The sequence below is a fragment of the Hesperophylax consimilis genome, chromosome 3 (assembly GCF_061612785.1).
Source record: "Hesperophylax consimilis isolate HC1 chromosome 3, BYU_Hcon_1.0, whole genome shotgun sequence".
In the NCBI taxonomy this organism is placed as follows: domain Eukaryota; kingdom Metazoa; phylum Arthropoda; class Insecta; order Trichoptera; family Limnephilidae; genus Hesperophylax; species Hesperophylax consimilis.
The window spans coordinates 43,621,166-43,631,923 of NC_142838.1; the positions used below are offsets into that span (position 1 = coordinate 43,621,166).

At 34.0% G+C, this 10,758-nt stretch overlaps 1 non-coding gene across 1 annotated transcript; it reads right to left on the reverse strand.

Annotated features, from left to right (window-relative positions):
- Window positions 1-9,610: 9,610 nt before the first annotated feature.
- TRNAE-UUC (transfer RNA glutamic acid (anticodon UUC)) lies at window positions 9,611-9,682 on the reverse strand. Its single transcript has one exon. It is a non-coding gene; the product is annotated as a tRNA-Glu (tRNA).
- Between the last annotated feature and the right edge of the window lie 1,076 nt (window positions 9,683-10,758).

The window sequence follows — 10,758 nt, forward strand, 5'->3', positions numbered from 1 at the left end:
TCAAGCCATTTTTTGTACTATTTAGGCCAACTTCAGCTTTTGTGATTTGCGTGTTCCAGTCAGTGGGCTTAAAAAGTAACACAGAGTCATCAGCAAAGTTTTTGATTTCCCCGTCTATTTGGAGGTGACATAGATCGTTAATATAAATAAGGAATAGGATTGGGCCAAGTACGCTGCCTTATGGTACTCCGTAGGATACTTATTCCTTGTCACTACATGTGTTTTCTATTGAGGTATAGTGGGTACGATTTTCCATGTAGCTTTCAATTAATTTGAGTTCTGTTCCCGTGATTCCGATATATTTTAGTTTATTGAATAGGTTTTGGTGGTGAATTGGGTCAAATGCTTTTGCCAGATCTAGGAATATTCCAAGGCATTTTTTACCCTGATCTATATTTGTTTTGAGGAAGTCTGTTACTGAGGCTATGGCATGTGAGGTGCTCATATTTTCCCTGAATCCAAATTGATTTGATGATAGTATATTGTTTTTGTTGAGAAAAATTAAAAGGTGTAATTTGAAAGCGTGTTCAGAATTGTAATTGGTCTGTTATTATTTATTTCTTCCTTGTTTCCATTTGTGTGGATTGGAATTACTTTGCCCGTTTTCAAAATAGTTGGGACCTTCTTTAATGGACCGATTTATAAGTGTAGTAAGCGGGATAAGAAGTGCTGACTTTAATATTTTTAGTGTCATCGGTGATATTTTGTCGCTACCCTGTGAGTTTGTATTTTTTAGTTCGTTAATAAGTTTTAGTGTTTCTGTTTGGGTAATGTATGGAATTTCAAAGGGAGAAACACCAGTGTGTGTATAGCGGGTTGAGAATTCTGGGATATCGTCATTTGTAGTGATTCTGTTTGCTAGTACCTTACCTACGTTAGCGAAATATTAATAGCATACCTTTAACACCTTATAACCATAATCACAATTATGTAAATACATAACCCGCTACCTGAGTTATGATCGTACCTTAGTACGTTAGAAGTTAACTGCCCTACCTCGACGTAGTATTTGAGTTTACAAATTTACACAAGTATTGTATATGGTATAAACTGTTTACATTTTCAGTAACGCCCGGTGTAATTGACCTGTGTGGAATATGGAATGCATTATCTATATTTATATAATATGACAGATCAATCGCCGTACGAATACCATCCACAGAAAACACTTCATCGCATATTCAACTGATTTAAATAAAATGTTAAATACTTACTTGATCCATCGGTAAAATACTAATACTTACCTACTAAAATTTGTATTCTATCAAGGTAAGATTTTCGCAAATTTTTATAATCTTTACAAACCGAGTTGCACATCCATTTCTAAATAAACATTATAAATAAAAGTAAATATATTTGATATTTTGCGTATCTCTAAATATATATTTACACTGTTTTCGTTGCCATTGGAAAATCGATAAAGCCAGATCACAGAGCTGTCACAGGTTACCCAATTGCATTAAAAATTACTTCAGACTTGCAGATGTGGTTCTGACGCGTTCAACGAAAGGGAGAAAAATCACCCACCCCATTAAGTTGAAATTATTGTAGTAGCAAGTACAGCAATACCGAGTACCTACGCAGTAAAGGAATAGGAGGTGCTGAAGCTTGCTTGCGAATGATTTATTTGTAATCACGTTAATGGTGGTATGTTATTGACTCAGAACTTCAAAGCCAAAAAAAAAAATAACTCCCCCTCACATAACTTAATCCTACACAGTAATTCAAAGGTTTTTATTCGTATTTTTTTAGGTATGTGTACGTTAGTAACTAGAAGTTCTGTGTCCGTATTAAAACTCATTTTTTTCAAGAAAGGCATACAAATACAAGACTACGTCAGTGATTCAATCTGTAATTCTTGAAAAAATTGAGTTTTTACAGGAAAAATCTATTTACTCATATTAATAATACGAATGCGCAAACAAATAATTCGTCTTAAAAAGTTAAAGCATAAATTGCAAAAAGTTTTTTGTTTTTTTTTTTAAATAATTAACGTCATCTACGAAAGAGCAGATTGTGAATACTTTTATGTTTACCATTAGGTTAAACGCTTCTTATGTTTTACGCATTCATAGATGGCGTTAATTAATTTATTTTATTAAAATACGCTTTTTGCAAGGTACATTCGTTATATAAATACTTTGCACCCGTACATTTGCAATAAAATAATCGTTTTCTTCGTTTAAGAACTCAAGGCTTTCGAGATAGGCTTACAAGTACAATAATTACGCGTGTTCCAATTATGTCCTCTGCGTGCGAACTGCATTTATCTTTTTCTAATAGACAATGAACAGTGATAATCTCAAGTGACCTCGCAGGTAAGTATGTTCCGGTATCTATATTATCTGCCTGTACAGAATTTAAATAAATGGTTAGATATGTCCAGAGGCGGATTTGCCCTTAGGCCTATGTAGGCCCGGGCCTAGGGCGGCCAGATATTAGGGGCGGCCAATCGTGACAAAAAAGTCACAGATGATAAAAAGAAATTACTTCCTAAGTACCTAAATATTGTACGTACGAAATAGCGATATGCAAGAGCGTGTTCACACACAGCACACAGCGCACCCCCACGCACCGCAGCCGCCCTCGCCACACCTATCATGCTCCGTCGCTCGCCCGCTCGCGTATTTCCAATCCATTCAGTTGCGCTAGTGACTGAACCGCGTTAGGTATTGTTATGCATCATAGCGTGTTCACACACAGAGCTATAATATGCGTGGGATGGCGTATTTCAGCATATCGCTCGCCATACTTTCCAATTCGGAATGTACGGCGAGCGATATGCCGAAATACGCCATCCCACGCATATTATAGCTCTGTGTGAACACGCTCTTAATCACCTTACAAAAGCCATAATAAATCAGAGATTATAAAATAATACAATAATAAGATGTTATTTATGCCAATTATGAACTTTCCACTGATGATAGTGAATAATAAAGTGTGACATTATAAAGGTATTTTCTTTAAAAAATAAAAAAATATATATTTTTAGTTAAAATCTATAAAAAAGGGGGGGGGGGGTTGAGGAACGTAGGAATAGGATTAAGAGGCAAAGGATTTTTATTTCTTTTTAGCATTGTTCTAAAGTAGCCTACGGAGTTTGGATTTGTGAATGGTCAAAATAGATAAAGCATTGCAATTTGCAATAGCTTCGTGTTAAAATAAACGGCTGGCCAAGAAAATGTTTTAAATAATTACAATAAATGTTTTACGAATGGTAGGAAATGTGGTCCATTTTTGGACCGAAATCAATCGCAGAAAAATAAAAGTGGTCCGTTGTCCATTTCTCGACCGAAATCGTTCCAGAGGAACAAACCCGCCGTAGGGATTGGAAATACCCACCCCCTCGCGACAGGCGACTGCAGTCAGTGCCAGCAGTGGTTAGTATGCCAGTGTGCGTACAGGAATTGCAGCGAGTTGACAAGCGTTTTTCTAATTTCTTAGGTATTCGCGACGCGACGTGTATGTACTGCAATATTAACAAAAATCAAAATATTTTACAGGACGTGGACGATACCTCACGTAAAAAGTGTTATTTCGCATAATTAGATATGGATGGAAAGAAAAGGTTAAGTGGGGCTGAGTATCGCAAGCGAGCTAAAGAAAAAGATAATAAACAACAGGATGTAATTAAAAAAACGCGGAAATTAGACGATTTCTTTGGAAAACCATACGTCATTGATCCAACATGCGACGTTCCAAATGGTAGCGGTGTTATGTCAACTGATGTTTCTTTAGTGTCTTCAAGTGCAGATATTTTTATCGATGTGGCAAGTGAATTACAGGAAGAAGCCAAAGATGTTCCACTAGTACCAGGAGTGCAGCCTTATCCGGACCAGGAACTGTGCGAAATCAGCGACGATCCAGCCAAATGGACAATTGACGAGTTCACGCGTGATTATATTTGTAAGAACGGAGCTAATCAAAACATTCAAAATGATTTTTCTAAGAGTGTGCGAATTTACAAAGATAAGGTGCGACAGTTGTCAGAACATTTATTCGAACCTCAGCTTCTAAATGGCGAAAAAGTTCCGCGAAAGTGGCTAATTTATTCCGAAAGTACTGGACATGTTTTTTGTGGACCTTGTCTTCTTTTTAATGGCGGGGAGAGTCAGTTTGATAGAAAGGAAGGTTTTAATGATTGGAAAAATTCCAATTACCGAGTATCGACCAATGAGCATTCGCCTACTCACAAATTATCTGTCCTGCTTATGAAAGAACGAAGCAATACGTTAGGTCGCATTGACCACGCATTAACAATACAATACCAACTGCGGTGCAAGGCGATGGGTCAAGATAGTCCGGCTGGAAAGGTAAAAAGGCCTCCCTCACCCAGTCTCTCTCGATCCGGCCCGCCACGCAGCAGGTGGGCAGACGTATCCGCCGCCAAGACCTGGACAAATCTCACCCCATGAACCATGAATGATAATGGCAGGAAAATTAAAACGGTTTTGACCCTAGGAACTTACTGAAAAGTTTGGATATTCCTGGTCAATATGATGGGTACTGAGAAAGGGGCGGCTACATGGTCTGGGGCCTTGGGCGGCCAAGACTGCAAATCCGCCTCTGGATATGTCCATTAGCAGAATCACGTTCATTGATCAAATGCATTGCACATATATTTTTGTATTAGTGATTGACGAACCGGTGGATGCAATCTGTTAAACCATAAGTTGATAATAGTTTGTCTAGTCATAGGATGGTTAGTAATAGGATGGATCTTTGTAGAAATATATTTGTACGTAATTATTGTTTTTTATTTCTTTTTTTATTCAATTGTTTTACCGATTACTCAATCCAATATTGTATTATTTGTAAACTGTTAGAATATGGCAATATAAATGCAATTATCTTAGGTTGGCTATAAGGAATCTGTAAACATTGTTTTGTTGGCAATACTGTTTAACCTTGTCCTATTGTCTATTACTAAGAACAGACCTGTCAATGTGTACATTTGTAAGAAGAAGAATAAAGTTATTACTGCATATAACTTTTTGAGGAAGTTAAGTTTTTTATGGCCAAAACTGTTTATTTTCATATTTCGTATGTACGAGCACGGGCGCAAACAAATAATTCACATAATATTTTAAAAAGCTTATTTTAATAAAATTAATTAATTAACGCCATCTATGAACACGTAGAGTATATAACGAGCGTCGCTTTTAGCCTTAATAATAATAATATTAATTGTATGACTTGTATAGCGCCGTTTTTGTGCAAAATCACCTCAACGGCGCTGTACAAACTTAAGTTAATATTTACCATATAAATTTTCTAGTTAGAGTAAACGTAACATTCGTTAACATGTACTCGTTCATAGATTGCGTTAATTGAATTATTTAATGAAAATACACATTTTGCAAGTTACGCTTTAAAATTCGCTGAAAACCTCCCCAATAACAAATCCGCAAGAAACCCGTCAAACGCTTACAAAATAAATTATCAAAAATTAAATACTTCACTTAAAACTTGTAAATTTACCCATTCATCGGACGATATAAAATGCTATAAATTCATGCAAAACAAAAGTAAGAACTAATAAAGGAGACAACAGACTGAACAATACTCCATGGTTTGATGCCAAACTTGATACACTCATTAAAAGACGAAATAGCATATTTAAACTTTGGATACAAAATCAATGAAGTATTTCGTTGACAACAGAAAAAATAAAGCTCGTAAGACTGTAACCAATTATAGAAGATATATTAAATCTAAAAAATATATTAAAGTACTTAATGAAAACATGAAAAAGCCACAAAGAACCTGGAAAACGATAAATTCCATTCTATTAAATAGCCCACAAAACCCAACAATAGCTTGTAAATCTCTAGTCATAAATGACGAAGAAGTAAAGGAACCAAAGAAGATTGCAACTGCATTTAATGCATAAAAACGTCTAAAACGAATGTCAATACGATCTACACGGAACCTCAAGCAAAACAATTTTTTAACATGATCAGGACAAATAGAAAGGAAGTCTTACGGATCATATCTAATCTGGAGTGCCCCTGGGATCAATTCTTGGACCGTTGCTGTTCCTAATCTATGTTAATGACATAACAAAGTGGGGTATTAAAAGAAATCTAGAGCTTTATGTGGAGGACACAGTATTTTTTTATAACAAACCGAATCTAGCAAAGCTTGTGTGATGAATGAATGTTGATGTTTCCCATCTCACAAGCTGGTTGAGAATAAAAAAACTGACTTTTAACGTTAAAAAAAGCATTACATTCATTTCGGCAACAAGAAAAAATGCAGCTTCACTATCAAAATTGATGACAACTGTCTCGAAAAGAAAACGAACAAAAAATATTTGGGCCTGATTGTAAATTCCCAGCTATCGTGGGATCTCCGCGTGAATCATGTTAAAGAGAAAATTACCCCCATGATTGTTGTTCTATATAGGCTTCAAGGTTTACTACCCATTCATATACTAACTTCGGTGTAAATTCACACCTATCCTATCTCTGCTGTATCTGGGGCTTTGCCTCAAAGAAACTAATAGCTGACCTGGAGGTGGTACAAAACCGAGCTCTCAGAAATGTTGTTGGTCTTCCATGGGACACACATGTCAAAGACATCGATTCAATTTCCGGTTTCCTTCCAATCACAGTCCTTTCCAAAAATTAATTCACGACCACCATCCTACAAATTACCCAACAATCAACCCACACTAACGTCAAGCTACTTTAGAAAAACTAAACACAAAACTAGAATAACAATAAAATCCGCATTCCTCTTACAGACACTATGAAATGTGGAATAAAATATATTGCCTACACACTCTATAACTCTCTTCCAGATATGTATAAAAACAGCCAGCATAATCCAAAAAATCAAAGTAAGTCTTTAGAATAATATTTTTTTAAAACATATACAATCGAAAATACGTAATACTTCGTTTTGTACTTTGTTTCGTTTCTTTCTCTCTCCTTTTCTATTTCCTGTTATTGTAATTGAGCATAATCTATTTTTACCAATGTATTAGTAGATTAACTTTTTCTAAATTCCTACCTTAGCTCTGTGCTTATATGTATATCCCTGTCTGTTTCCTTTTTTGTTTCTTCTTGTTTTTAACCTCCCCTTTTCTACATGTGTACTGTTTTGTATATGAAACTTATAATTATGATATTTTTCAATTGTTAGTTCCTCTCGTCGTACATTGAGTTTTGTTACTCATCGGGATTGCCATAGCAAGAAATAAAAATCATTTTTTAGCGCCCGTAATTTTTTTTTATTTTATTTTTTTTATTTTTTTATTTATTAGATACAAATAATTACATACAAATTAAGGAAGCTTTGGCTGTCCAACTAGGAAATTTTCCCGTTTTAGGACAGCCAAATTGCCTGGTTTAGTTAACATTTGTACACGCTGCTGTTATGAATTATATTTCCATACTTTACATTAATAGTTACGCTAGTAAAAAATTCAAAAATCTGTTAGTGAAAAAATAAGAAAATACACAGATTTAGGAAATGAAATAAAAAGAATTTGGCATTCTCAGACTATAAAAATATTACCATTCGTTATTTCGGCTACTGGCATTATACCTAGCTCTCTAATTAAAAATTTAGGCGTATTAGATCTATCAAAAAAATTATATATAAAGATGCAAAAGTCGGTCATTTTGAATACATGTAGGATAACAAAAGATTTTTTAAATATTTATGTTGAGGGATCAGTAGGATTTATAGGCCCTGTTAGAAGTTCTACCGAGTCGAACCCTCTGATATGAAAATATCTGGAGACGGTGAATTATTTTCCCATTTGATCTCTGGTGATTTGACGTGTTGTTCTTGTATTGTTTTGTATTTATTTTGCTTATATAATGCACTTACATAATGTTGATTGACTAGATGATCATTTGTGGAAAAGTGAGTGGAAGGGTTAAGTTTTTCCTTTGGGGAAGATTTAACCCGGACAACTAAATCGGAAGTTAAAAAATAGTCTATATACATATATATTTATCAAAGTAATCAAAATAAAAACTTTTTCAGACATATTTGTACACCCGAATATTAGTTTTTTTTATGAAAACACCTGATAAATTTTATCAAGGTACATGTAATAATATGCAATTAAGGAACACTGTATCAGGGTACATGATAACATATTGGATTAATTCAATTTATAGTTACAATATAAGAAAAATATTAGGTGGGTTTCTTAATTTGATCGCTGTTACTGTGCTGTGTATTAATTTACATAATCAAGGTACATATAATATAATATACATAATCAAGAAACATATAAACAAGGTACATGAAAACATATTGTATAAACATTATCAATCACAAAAATTATCAATCGCATTGTATAAATCAGATGCATGGTAGGAATTTTTTATTTAACTGCCAATAACAATGAATAAATGTGAGTACAGAACATTTTTGTTTATCTGTTGGTCATCATAAGTTCGCTTTCGACTCTTCCCAAGTCTAGAAGCCAATAATAAACTAATTTACGCAGAATGCTTATGCTTTTCGATTTCCATAAATCAGGTAAGAGGTTGAATAATTTTGGACCAAGGTAATAGAATTGTCTTTGGGCAAAGGATGTCATAGTAGTAGGTGGAACAACTGGATTCCTCCTTGAATGTCTAGTGTCGTGATAATGATCAATGGAAGGTTAGTGGTGACGTTGTTTTTGAGTGTGTAATATAATTTTTGTTATGTATAGTTGCCTGACATCAAGAACTCGTATCTCTTTGAATAATACATCACTGGGGTACCTAAAATGCAATATGAATATGAATAAAATGTTTGGTACATATAAAATGCAAAAAAAACAATGTTGCAACATAACAAAGATCAATGCTATGTCATGTTTTCTTCTAGATACTGCTTTATAATTTTTCTCTTGTAATATTTTAACCATGAACAATGTGACCTGAGAACGGGGTACCTAGTAAGGTCACATTCTTTTCGACATTTGTAAATAAAATATATAATATTATTTCAAGAAAGGCATACAGGTACACTATTGAATTCAGATTTAACTAATCGTATTTGTATGCCATTCTTGAAAAATACCAGTTTTTATGTTACTGATAATTCTTTCATATTCGTAAATAATTAATACTTGCAAAAAGTGTACTTATACATAATTTATTACATTAAATAATTAAATTAGCGCCAACTGTTTACCCGAAGAAGACAATATTAGCAATTCTACGAACATTTGAAACAGAAAAATAAGAAAAAGAAACGGTCACATCTAGGACATTAACCCTGGACCCTTTCTGTACAGGGGCACCGCTCTACTCAACCTTAAATTATTCCAAAATTAATAATACTTTTGTCCTTTTTGAATTTGTGGTGGGTTCTTGCGATTTATTGGTTTTGTTCCTTCCTTTTTATATTCTATTGTTTGCTATAGTGCCAGTATAAATAAAATGTTTTGCATATCCCATTCATGTACCTGGAAATAAAAATATTCACTTGTTTTATGTAAATAAATATCAGCGGTCATTTTGTTGGCAAGCGCGTAAGTAGGTAGAGCAAAAACGCAATCGCGAAATAAATGTTTTTACGTTATAAATAATAATAACTTTTTTTTACAAATATGTAATAAATAATAAAATATTTAAAAAAATAAAAAGGTTTCCCGTACCGGGAATCGAACCCGAGCCTGCTGGGTGAAAGCCAGCTATCCTAGCCACTAGACCATACGGGATATTGGAGATGATGAGCTTAAAATGAACCACTTTGCGGCGCGTCAAGCAACACCTTTTATTTTCGGAAAAGTGACTGCGCCAACATTCCGAGATAATACTACAAGTATTCTTACTATGTCGAGGTCATTATTATTATTTTTTAGATATTAGTATACAGGATTGATCACTAGTGATAAAAAATGCTTCAGACCAGTGAAAAATCACGGGATATTATAATTCAACTAATTAACCATCACGTCGTTTCACCACAAGAGTAGGCAGAGTGGAAGGACCGCAAACCAACTTGGTCTTTACTAACTCACATTACCAAATCATATTTTATAAAAAAAATCACATTCATACTTCGTCTCATACGGTTCCATGATAACTCCTCAAAATGACAATTTAACACACTTTTAAAAGGTAAATGTAACCTATTTAACCTAATTTTTGTTTCATCATTTTTCATAACTTTATAACACTTTTTATATGTGTATTTAGTTGGCATTTTGATGAGTTATCTGATCACCGTCTCATAAATAATCTTCTGTTACTCTGAATTTTAACATGGGCGGTCTCAAGAATCTGGTTCACTTGATCGTGCCTTGTCTTCCTCGGGCGTCCCCGATTTCTTCTACTGTTCACATTCGTATTACATATTTTCCTTACACTCCTTTCTTCGTTCATTCGCTCCACAAGCCCAAACCATCTAAGCGTCCCTTTCTTAATCTTAATCATTACGCTTACATCAGCCTTGCGTTCTATGCGGACCCCACATTTCTCATAAATATTTTAAATAATTTTTTTTCGAACTTTTTTTTGCTCTTTGGCTTCTTGGTTACAAATTAGGAAGCAAGTAGATATTTAAAAAATACGTAAAAAATTTTTTGAAAGAATCGACGAACAATAAATAATTGTTTTGATTTAAGTGCATTGTAAAGTTAATTTGATTTTAAACATTTTAGGGGTACAGTGGAAATTACAGATAGGTAGGTATCTACTTTATCGCTGGTCTCAATTATTCATAATACAAACAGTTCCATTTTTGAAAATGTCACTTAAATTCATATTAAATTCGAGTTCAATGAACGTGAAT